Source organism: Chiloscyllium punctatum, chromosome 31 (genome assembly GCF_047496795.1).
Source record: "Chiloscyllium punctatum isolate Juve2018m chromosome 31, sChiPun1.3, whole genome shotgun sequence".
Taxonomy (NCBI): domain Eukaryota; kingdom Metazoa; phylum Chordata; class Chondrichthyes; order Orectolobiformes; family Hemiscylliidae; genus Chiloscyllium; species Chiloscyllium punctatum.
Genome location: NC_092769.1, coordinates 47,811,626 through 47,821,385, shown reverse-complemented (window position 1 = coordinate 47,821,385; position 9,760 = coordinate 47,811,626).

Here is a 9,760-nt window from a genome sequence, read left to right as displayed (position 1 = left end):
TCCAAACTTCAGCACCGTATTGGCACCACTGATGGATTTATTAAAGAAGGAAACAGAATTGTGGTGGACAGAACAATGCCAGGAGGCATTTGAGAATTTTAAAGCAGAATTAATCACCGCATCAGTTTTAGATACACCAAATATTCTGAAACCCTTTGAAAATTGTGTTTGATGCTCGGGATATAGGGGTCGGAGATGTAAAGACACAGAAAGAGGATGATGGAATTGAATGGCTAATTGGTTACTTGTCGAGAAAACTCAATATCCACCAGAAAAAAATACAAAATCTCCATTACTGAACAACAATGATTAATTTTCACACTGGCCTAACAATATATTAATGTGTATATGACAAACAAATTGTCGGAGATGGTCGTGGACAAGGACAAATCTCTTGCATTTTTTGGAATAGTTAAAGAGCAGAATATGAGACTGTTTAATTGGAGTCTTACCTTACCGATTTTAAACTCACAAAATGTACATGCTGTGGCTCCTACAATGTGATAGCAGATGTGTTATCGCGGATTTAAAGGAAAGCAGAGTAGAAAAGATTTGACTTATTCCAGTGTTGTATTGGTGTGCAGAATTAATATGAATGATATAACTGAGATTAATACTTTTGTATTTCATAATAATGGGGTTAAGAATTAGAGGAAAAGAAATGCAGTCATCTTTTCATTCTGCTGGTTCATTTTATTTTCTGAAGCGGGGAGATGTTATGAAGCCAAAAACATGTATGGGCACTTTTAAACAGATCGCGTTTTGTTGAATAGAAATTAAAGCCACAGATGCCAGCTGAAGGTCACACTGTTCCACATGTCACCATTAGCTGAGAAATGGATACCTGAGTTTTGATTGCTGTTTTGACAGCCATTCAAATGCAACCAAAGAGTTTAAATAACGCTCAGGATACCAGAACCCAACAGAATTTGAATATTATTATTTGGACACCTGGACAGCAATCAAATTATGAGAATTATTATATCATGGGGAGTATATAAACCCAGCATTTTGAACACTGGAGGGAGAGCTGCTAACAACCAATAGTAGAGCAACTGCTGTGGAGCAGGAGTGCGAACTGGCCATCTCAAACACTCTCTATCAAAGACACATGTTCATGTAAAACATACTTGCATTAAAAAAAAATGACCCAGGGAGATCAGCAGCTGGAAGAGTGAACACAGTGGGGAAGATAGAGACTGTATGGTCTTGAGATTTTAATGTTTCATATGTGGGTTTTTGGAACAGCATATTTTTACAGAGTTGGAGTCAGATCGTAAGTAGCTAAGAAAAGAGGTGCTTGTATTTGAGAATAGTTGTTGTTTAGTGTTCACTATTAAAGTTAAGAAACTAACTTTGATAATTTTTGTTTAAATAGTGGAATGTAGGAGATCTGTGTCGCTCATATTTTAACAGATTACAAAGTGAGGCGAGCTTTTCTGGGTGTTTGGGTTTAATTACCAGAGGGGTTCGAGTCCACCTTGTAAATGTCCATCCACGCTAACCCCATTTCCCTGCAGTTGGCCCATATGCTTCCAGTCCTTTCCTATCCACATATTTATCCAAATATTTTTGAAATGTTGTTAATGTAACCCCTGAACCACATCTGCTGGCAACTCATACACGTACCGGCCTTCTGTATAAAGAAGTGGCCCCTCAGGTTCCCTTTTATTCATTCTCTTTGAACCTTAAACTGATCCCCTCTAATCCTCAATTCTCTACACCTTGGAAAAAGACTGAGAGCATTAACTCTATCCATAAACCTCGTGATTTTATACAGCTCTATTAGGACTCCCCCAGTCTCTTACACGCTAAAGAAAAGGTCCTAGCTTGTCCAACATCTCCCTATAACTCAGACCATTGGGTCCTGGCAACGTCTTTGTAAATTTCTTCTGCACTCTTTCTAATTTAATAACATCCTCCCATAACAAGGTGACAAAACTGAACACAATACTCCAAGTGCGGCCTTACCAAAATCCTGTGTTACTGCAACATTACGTCCCAACTTTTAAACTCAATATCCTGCCTGATGAAGGCCAGTTTGCGAAAATCCTTCTTCAATGCCCTGTCTACCTGTGACTCCACTCTTAGAGAACCGTGCACCTGAACACCAAGGTCCCTCTGCCCACTGCACCCCTTAAGACCCTCCCATTCACTATGAAACTCCTACCTTGATTTGAGTTTCCAAAATGCAAGACCTCACTCTTCTATATTAAATTCCATTTGCCATTTCTCGACCCATTTCCCACCTGATTAAGGTCCTGCTGCAATTTCTGATAAACTTCCTCACTGATCATGCTCCCAATTACTTTAGTATCATCTGCAAACTTACGAATCATAACTTGTACATTCTTAACCAAATCATTGATAACAAACATCAATGGACCAAGCCTCCGGTCTGACAAATATCCTTCCACTCAACCCTCTGCTTCCTACGATCAAGCGAACTGTGTATCCAATTGGCCAGTTCCCCACACATTCTACGAGATGTAACCTTCCTGAGCAGTTTAATATGAGGAACCTGATGAAAAGCCTTACTGAAATCCATAGAGACTACGTCTATCACTCTGCCCTCATCAAATGTCCTGGTAACTTCATCAAAGGACTCTAAGAAATTTGGGAAGCATGATCTCCCAATCACAAGTCTATGCTGACTGCTCTGAATCAAACCCTGTGTAAGTAATGGGTGCAGTCAATGGTATGCTGTGCTTCATTGTAAGATGATTCGAGTACATAAGTAAAGCCATCTTCCTGCTGTTGTACAGCCTTGTTGAGAGAGTATTAGGGGCACTCTGCACAGATTTGATGTCCACAGTAAGGAATGATTGCCTTACCACAGACACCGGTGATGGTAACATGAGGATAGAGTGAATAAGCTGAGTGTTTAATCTGTAGAGCTGTGAGAGATGAAAAAAATGGCGAAGCTGAAACACGAGAGTGGCAGCGATCTCTTATTTCCAAAACAGACATTGACAGGGAGAGAAATTTCATACTTTACCCAGGATTGATTGGTTTGATTTATTGTCACGTGTACCTCAGTACAGGGAAACACTTTATTTTTGAGCATTGGAGTAAGCATGGCCAGACAGATCATAGGGTGGAAATAGACTTGGACAGAGTAAGGCATACAGGTTACACTGAAAAGGACGTGCACTAGACAAGATCAACATGAATAAGATCACCATTATTTGAAATTAGAGCATCTATTCATCAGTCTAACGTGACTTTCCTAATAGTTTATATGCCAAAATTAACTCTCCCCACGTTATTGTGCAGTCGGCGTGTGAACCCTGCACTGAACGTCAGGTTATTCACAATCCCCAACAGCAGCCACAATACCTTCCGTCTGAAACAGGTAGCCATTCCAATCAGCTTCCACCCTACATAGAGAACAACAGGCTGTCTTCTCAGAGAAGAAAGATATCTTCTTGAGACTTCATTCAAGACATATGGCTTCCCTGCTCACCACTAGAAAACCACGTTAAAGTGCCACATGTGTATCATAAGCAACAGAACCAAGAGGAACAACGTGGAACAGTCTGTCTGTGCAGCTTCTGCTCCACTTGTTCATCATGTATGAGCATCATTTAGGAGACACGTAAGACTGCTGATGCTGGAGATCAGAGTAGAGCATCAATTGCTGGAAAAAAAACAGTGGGTCAGCCAGCATCCGAGGACCAGGAGAATCGACGTTTTGGGCAGAAGACATTCATCAGGAATCAGCAAAAATTACCTCATTCTGTCCCCGTGTAAGTGCATTGAGGTGGGAATGACCTCCTGCTGTTCCTGTGTAAGTGACTCAAGGGAGTGATTGGCTTCAACCTCGTCCGATTGGACAGGGCCAAGGGCCTGACTGGTTACCCCGGGTTCCTGTTTGACAGCTCATTGTAATGTCTAGTGTGAAAATGCTGCAGCTTTAAGAGGTTATTTTGCCCTGACTTCTTATAAGAGAGAGATTGAACGATCGTTACCAAGCTGGCTCGTTAAGACCACTTGAGTAACAGTTAGGGAGGCCTTGTGTTTATTTTAATGCAGCCTGAATGGGTGTGGCCAGCTCTCACAGATTAGGATCTCTGGGTTTTGGTTTCTCAGTGACATCAGTAACTGTTGGGGTCAACACAGAGTTGAAAGCGTCAGTGAATGTTTCCTGGCTGCTACTCTCTCTGAACTTTCTCTTGATCCTGTTTTTGATTCCTGGATTGGAGAAATGTTTGTGAACATCTGTGTCTGAATATTTCTTTTTTGCCAAGGGCTGTGTTTATCGGATTTTCCCATATTGGAACAGTTTATTAGTAATAGTTCCTAGATCCATTATTCTGTTACCTTGTCCAATAGAATTACGTTATTCTAAATTCCTCTTTCTCTGGTTTCATTTTCTCTTCCGAGTTTAAGTAGATGGTGTTTTGCTTCACACGGTGTAGTTTGACGAGTCGCATTGTATCTGGGACAGACAGTTTACATTTCCTTTAAAATACGAAAACATTAGAGTCAAGGCTACCGCCTTCAAATATTTTCGAGGGGCTCTGGTGTGGTCCATCACACTAGACTTCTTCCCTTCCTGAGTAAGAGGCTGGAGGCACTGAATGGGCTGTCCCTGTTCTGGACTGTCAATGGGCTGAATGACTTCCACATATTCCTGTGAAACCAGCGTGAGCTGCTGAATGAAAACTTGTTTTACTGTGGCAATGTGCAGTGTCAAGCAGTGCTGTTACATGAATGTTGTGGACATTTAACAGCACAAGTCTCAATGGAGTCTGGATCCTGCTACACACGGACAAAGACCAGTTCAGGAGCTGACGGGGGACAAAATGTTCTGAACATTGTGGAACCTTCAGCGACCATCCCCACTTCTGATCTTATGGTGGGGAGGGTGGAGGTCGGGAGACATTGATGAAGCAGCTGAAGTTGTTTGTGCAGGGGAAGGTACCCTAAGGATCTCCCACAGAGGTGACCGAGGATTGAGATGATGAACATCTTCCTTCGTGCCATGTTTGACCCCAAACACTGGAGAGTTTACTCTGATTCCCATTATGTCCAGTTTTGTTAAGCTCCTTGATATCAACAGAAGTCAACCACTGCCTTGACATCGGGGCCAGTCATTTTTATCTGAACCCTTGTGACAACCTCTTTGTTCATATCAGTAGGCCATGATACAGGTGCAGCAAGTGTTTTCTTCAAACATGTAGAATGTCAGGATTTCTCTCCTGAAGGGGGTTCGGGGAACTAAATGACTGAACGTATTTGAAGAGGAGGTAGATGGAAAATAACCTTTCAGAGAGTGAGGGCGGTGAAGAATTGGATATTAAAGAGGATTTCAGACCAAGACCAGATCAGTCATGATCTTAGTGAAGGGCAAGACAGGTTTGGGGAGTGATCGACATGCCCCTGTTTCTGATGTTCTCCCATTCTGTTTTTGGAAAGTTAGTGGGTGTTATTTTCATGAATGTTCTGTTATTGAATGTTGCAGACAGGGAGACCAGATGATTTTGTGAGCCATCACTGAGTGAGGTATGGGGGCTGTATTCACACTGAATCCGGGTGCACAACATGACCAACAAATGAAGCACAAGTTGCAGAGAGGGGAAGCTCGGTGAAGAGAGATGAGGGGGTCTCTTTCGTAACCAGCCTGGGTTTTCCAATTACATTTCCCAATTCACTTCAAACCGTGTGGGACAGTACTGAGGGGCTGTTTGGTCTCCTGTGTTTCTGTGCAACAGGTTATAGGAGTAAGTAGCCTCCTACTGCTCCTGTCTAGCGGGTTTGAGGGGCTGAATGGAACACAGGAACATGGGACTGAGGAGCAGGAGTGGGTCATTAGATATTTTGAGGCATCTCCACCAGACACGAAAATTGTAGCTGATCAGGTTGTGGTCTCAGCCCCACTTTCCTGTCTGTGTCCCATTCTGCATGACTCACTTATCTGTCAAATATTTAACTAACGCAGCTTTCAATCAATGTGAACATAGAGACACGATAACCTTCCACTGAAAAGAATTCCGACTTGAAAGGACCTTTCAGAATTATTCGTCATCCCTCTTATAGAATCAGAGAGTCATGCAGAACGGAAACAGACCCGTTAGTCCAATGTGTTCACTCCAATCAGATATCAAGTCTGATTTAGTCCCATTTGCCAGCATTTGGTCAATATTCCTCCTGTGATTCTACCCGCCTTGACCACTTCCTCTGACTGCACTTTCTGTACACACACCACTCTCTGTGTGAAACATTTACCTTCAGGTCCCTTCTAAATCATTCGCCCTCTCCCCTTGAACCTATGCCCTCTTGTTCTGGAATCCCCTATCCTTGGGAGCAGAACATGGCTGTTCAGAATATCCATGCCCCTGATGATTTTATAAACCTCTATAATGTTGCCTCTCAACCTCTGACACTCCAGGGGGAAACACCTCAATGTAATCAGCCTCTCTCTATCGCTCAAGCCTCCAGTCCTGGAACATCTATGTAAGTCATTTCTGCAGAAAACTGATTTGTACGTAGTATTCTTACAGTGGCCTCACCAGCATCCTGTACAGATGCACCATACCACCACAACTCCTATACTCAATGCTCTGACTGATTAAGGCAAATGTGCCAAATGTGTTCAGCACCACTCTGTCTACCTGCGACTCACTGCTCCAGGTAATCATGTACGTAAACATCAGTAAGTTAACATGATGGTAGTGCCAGCAGATAGGAGGACCAGTGATACATTGATCAATATTGAGAATAGATTGTGTTGGGAACATGACCTTAACATGTCAGGAATGAAAGCAAATCAATGGGTTCAGGGTGGTTTATATACAGGATAACAGGTAACCCACAGTGAGTTACAGCCTGGAATCTAATCGTGGCGCTCAGGGTGCTTAATATACGAAATAACAGATAGCCCAGAGTGAGTTACAGACTGGAATCTAATCGAGGGGTTCGTGTGGTTAATATACAGAATGCCAGATACCCCGGAGTGAGTTACAATCTGGAATCTAATCAAGGGGTTCAGGGTGGTTTATATACGAATAAAAGATACCCCGGAGTGAGTTACAACCGAGAATCTAATCGAGGGTTTCAGGGTGGTTTATATACAGAATAACAGATAGCTCAAAGTGAGTTACAGCCTGGAATCTAATCGCTCAGTCGGACACATTCGATAACGACATTCCCCGGAAAGTTCTGTCCCTGACATTTTTTGTGAACGGCCAGACGTCAGTGAATTGAACAAACGATAAGATCCCGAGGGAAGAGATCCCGTTCCAGGGAAAAGGAGAAACTGTTCCGAAGGCCCCTCAGGCAGTTAAAGGGGGGAATACATTTTCCGGTGTTTACATTATTTCACGACACAGGATCGACCACAATTTAGACCAAAATACAGGAATTCCCAAACTCCGCTTGTCTTCAGGAAACTGGGAGAGAATCCTTCACGACAGCAACGTTCCCACCCTCCGTATTAGGAACTGGGAAGGAGTGACCTGTGTCTGCTCGCGAGTGAGTGAATGTGTGGGAATTTTCTAGAAACCATCTGTTCTTATGGATGTGCCTCTGTGTGTTTGGGGAGAGAGGGTTTCTTGTGGTTTATGTCACATTTTTGTCAGTAATTCCGACCTTCCCATTTATTATTCCAGCTCCAATTATTTTAATAAATCCCTGAATACAGGGACACATTTGAAAATCTCACTGGGTCCCCGATCAAACGGGTCCCTTCGCCTCCAGGCTGATGGATAATGGGTTTGTTTTCCTTCCTCACAGTTAACGTAGTGACCATCTACGTCCTGTTTTATAAAGATTGTGGATTGTCTCCATGTGTCAGACGTTACCTGGGGGCCATGGCAGCGGCGGATCTCCTGGTCATTATCCTCGACCTGATCCTGAGACACATTCCCATTGTTTATCGGGAACAGTTTTATTTCCTGAGGGACTACGTCCCCGTGTGTAATATCCACGCCGTCCTGCTTTATGCAGCCACTGACTGCTCTGTCTGGTTCACCGTCACTTTCACCTTTGATCGGTTTGTGGCCATTTGTTGCCAGAAGCTGAAAAGTAAATATTGCAGTGAGAAAACGGCGGCTGTGGTTCTGGGAGCAGTGACTGTGCTGAGCTGTTTAAAGAACATTTCCTGGTATTTTATGCTCACGGCTCGGTATTGGCTGGTGAACCAGCCCTGGTTTTGTTTTTTAACAGCCGCTGCTCGACTCTCCAGTGTCTGGGTCATAATCGAGTTCCTCCACTACATTCTAACCCCGTGTGTCCCATTTCTCCTGATTCTGCTGCTCAATGTTCTCACCGTCAGACACATTTTAGTGACCAGCAGAGCCCGCAGGAGACTCCGTGCTCACACCAATGGGGACGTTCAGTCGGACACAGAAATGAGAAACCGAAAAAAATCCATCATTTTACTGTTTGTGATCTCGGCCAATTTCATCCTGTTATGGTCAACGTTCATGCTGTATTCTATATGGAACCGGATGTGGTATATTGGGGATTACTCTGTGATTCTTCATTACTTTGTGCAGGAATTGGGCTTCATGCTGCAGCTCCTCAGTTGCTGCACAAACACCGCGATTTATGCCGTGACCCAGACTAAGTTCAGGCAGCAGCTGAAGAATGTGCTGAAATATCCCTTCACCAAATCCATCCATCAATCAAATTCCCCCATTAATCAATCCATCCGGGATTTTCTCATTTCAGTTCAGTGTTTCAGCAATGGAGCAGCCTGTCTCTATGGTAACAGACTGAAGGTTGCGCTGGTTTGTCCATCCTTATCCCACAGGGGAGGTTGCAGGGAAACATTTCAATGTTTCTCACAACTCAGGGGCCAGTGAGAAAAGGCACCATCCCACTGACTGTATCCATCACTTCCATTTATAACCAATAAAAATGTTGATTAAAGCGTGCCGAGCAGCAGAGTGACCGATGTTGTTGTGTGTCTTTGTGTTGGAGAAGCTGAGCTGGAGAGAGACAGACTCAGCCCCAAGTCCTGGTCCTCAGGGAAGGGGAGGGCACCGCGCCCTGAGCTCAGGAGCTGGGTTTAACTTCCTCCGACGCCCCCACTCAAACCTGGCCTCCCCATTTCGTCAAGCCCACTTTTCCTCCTCAATTGTCTTCGTCTCTCTCTCTCTACACACTCTCTCTATCTCACCACCTCTCCCTTTCACTCTCTCTCGTCCCCTCTCAGACACACCCCCAACCCCGGTTTCTCCACTTGCCTCCATTCGTCTCTCTCCCCCTCACCCTCACCCTGTCTCTCTCCTGCCGTCTCTGTCTCTCTCCCACAATTCCGACTCTAACCCATTTTCCCCACCTCCCACTTCCCACATCTCTCGATCATCTCACCCCCACCCCCCCACAACACGCAGACTCACCACCAACCCCCAGTCTCTGGGTCAGAGGGAGAGGGAAGGACCAGGGAGACAGAGTTGGTCAGAGAGAAGAAGGACGGTACAGGAGAGAGAGAGATTAAGTTAGAGAGGAATGGAGGGAGGTGGGGAGAGACAGAGAGAACAATGTAGGGGGATCGAGAGTGAGAGAAGATGGAGAGAGAGCGAAGGAGCAGAGAGAGACAGAGGGAGAGAGAGGGGGAAGGGAGAGAGGAAAATAGGGGAGGACATAATGAGAGAGGGGTCAAAGAGATGGGGACAGATAGAGGGGGGATAGAGAGAGGGTGACAGAGAGAGGGGGAGATAGAGGGGGTCAGACGGAGATGGACAGTGAGAGAGGGGACAGAAAGAGAAAGGGACAGAGAGAGAGCGACAGAGAGGGGGAGACAGAGAGA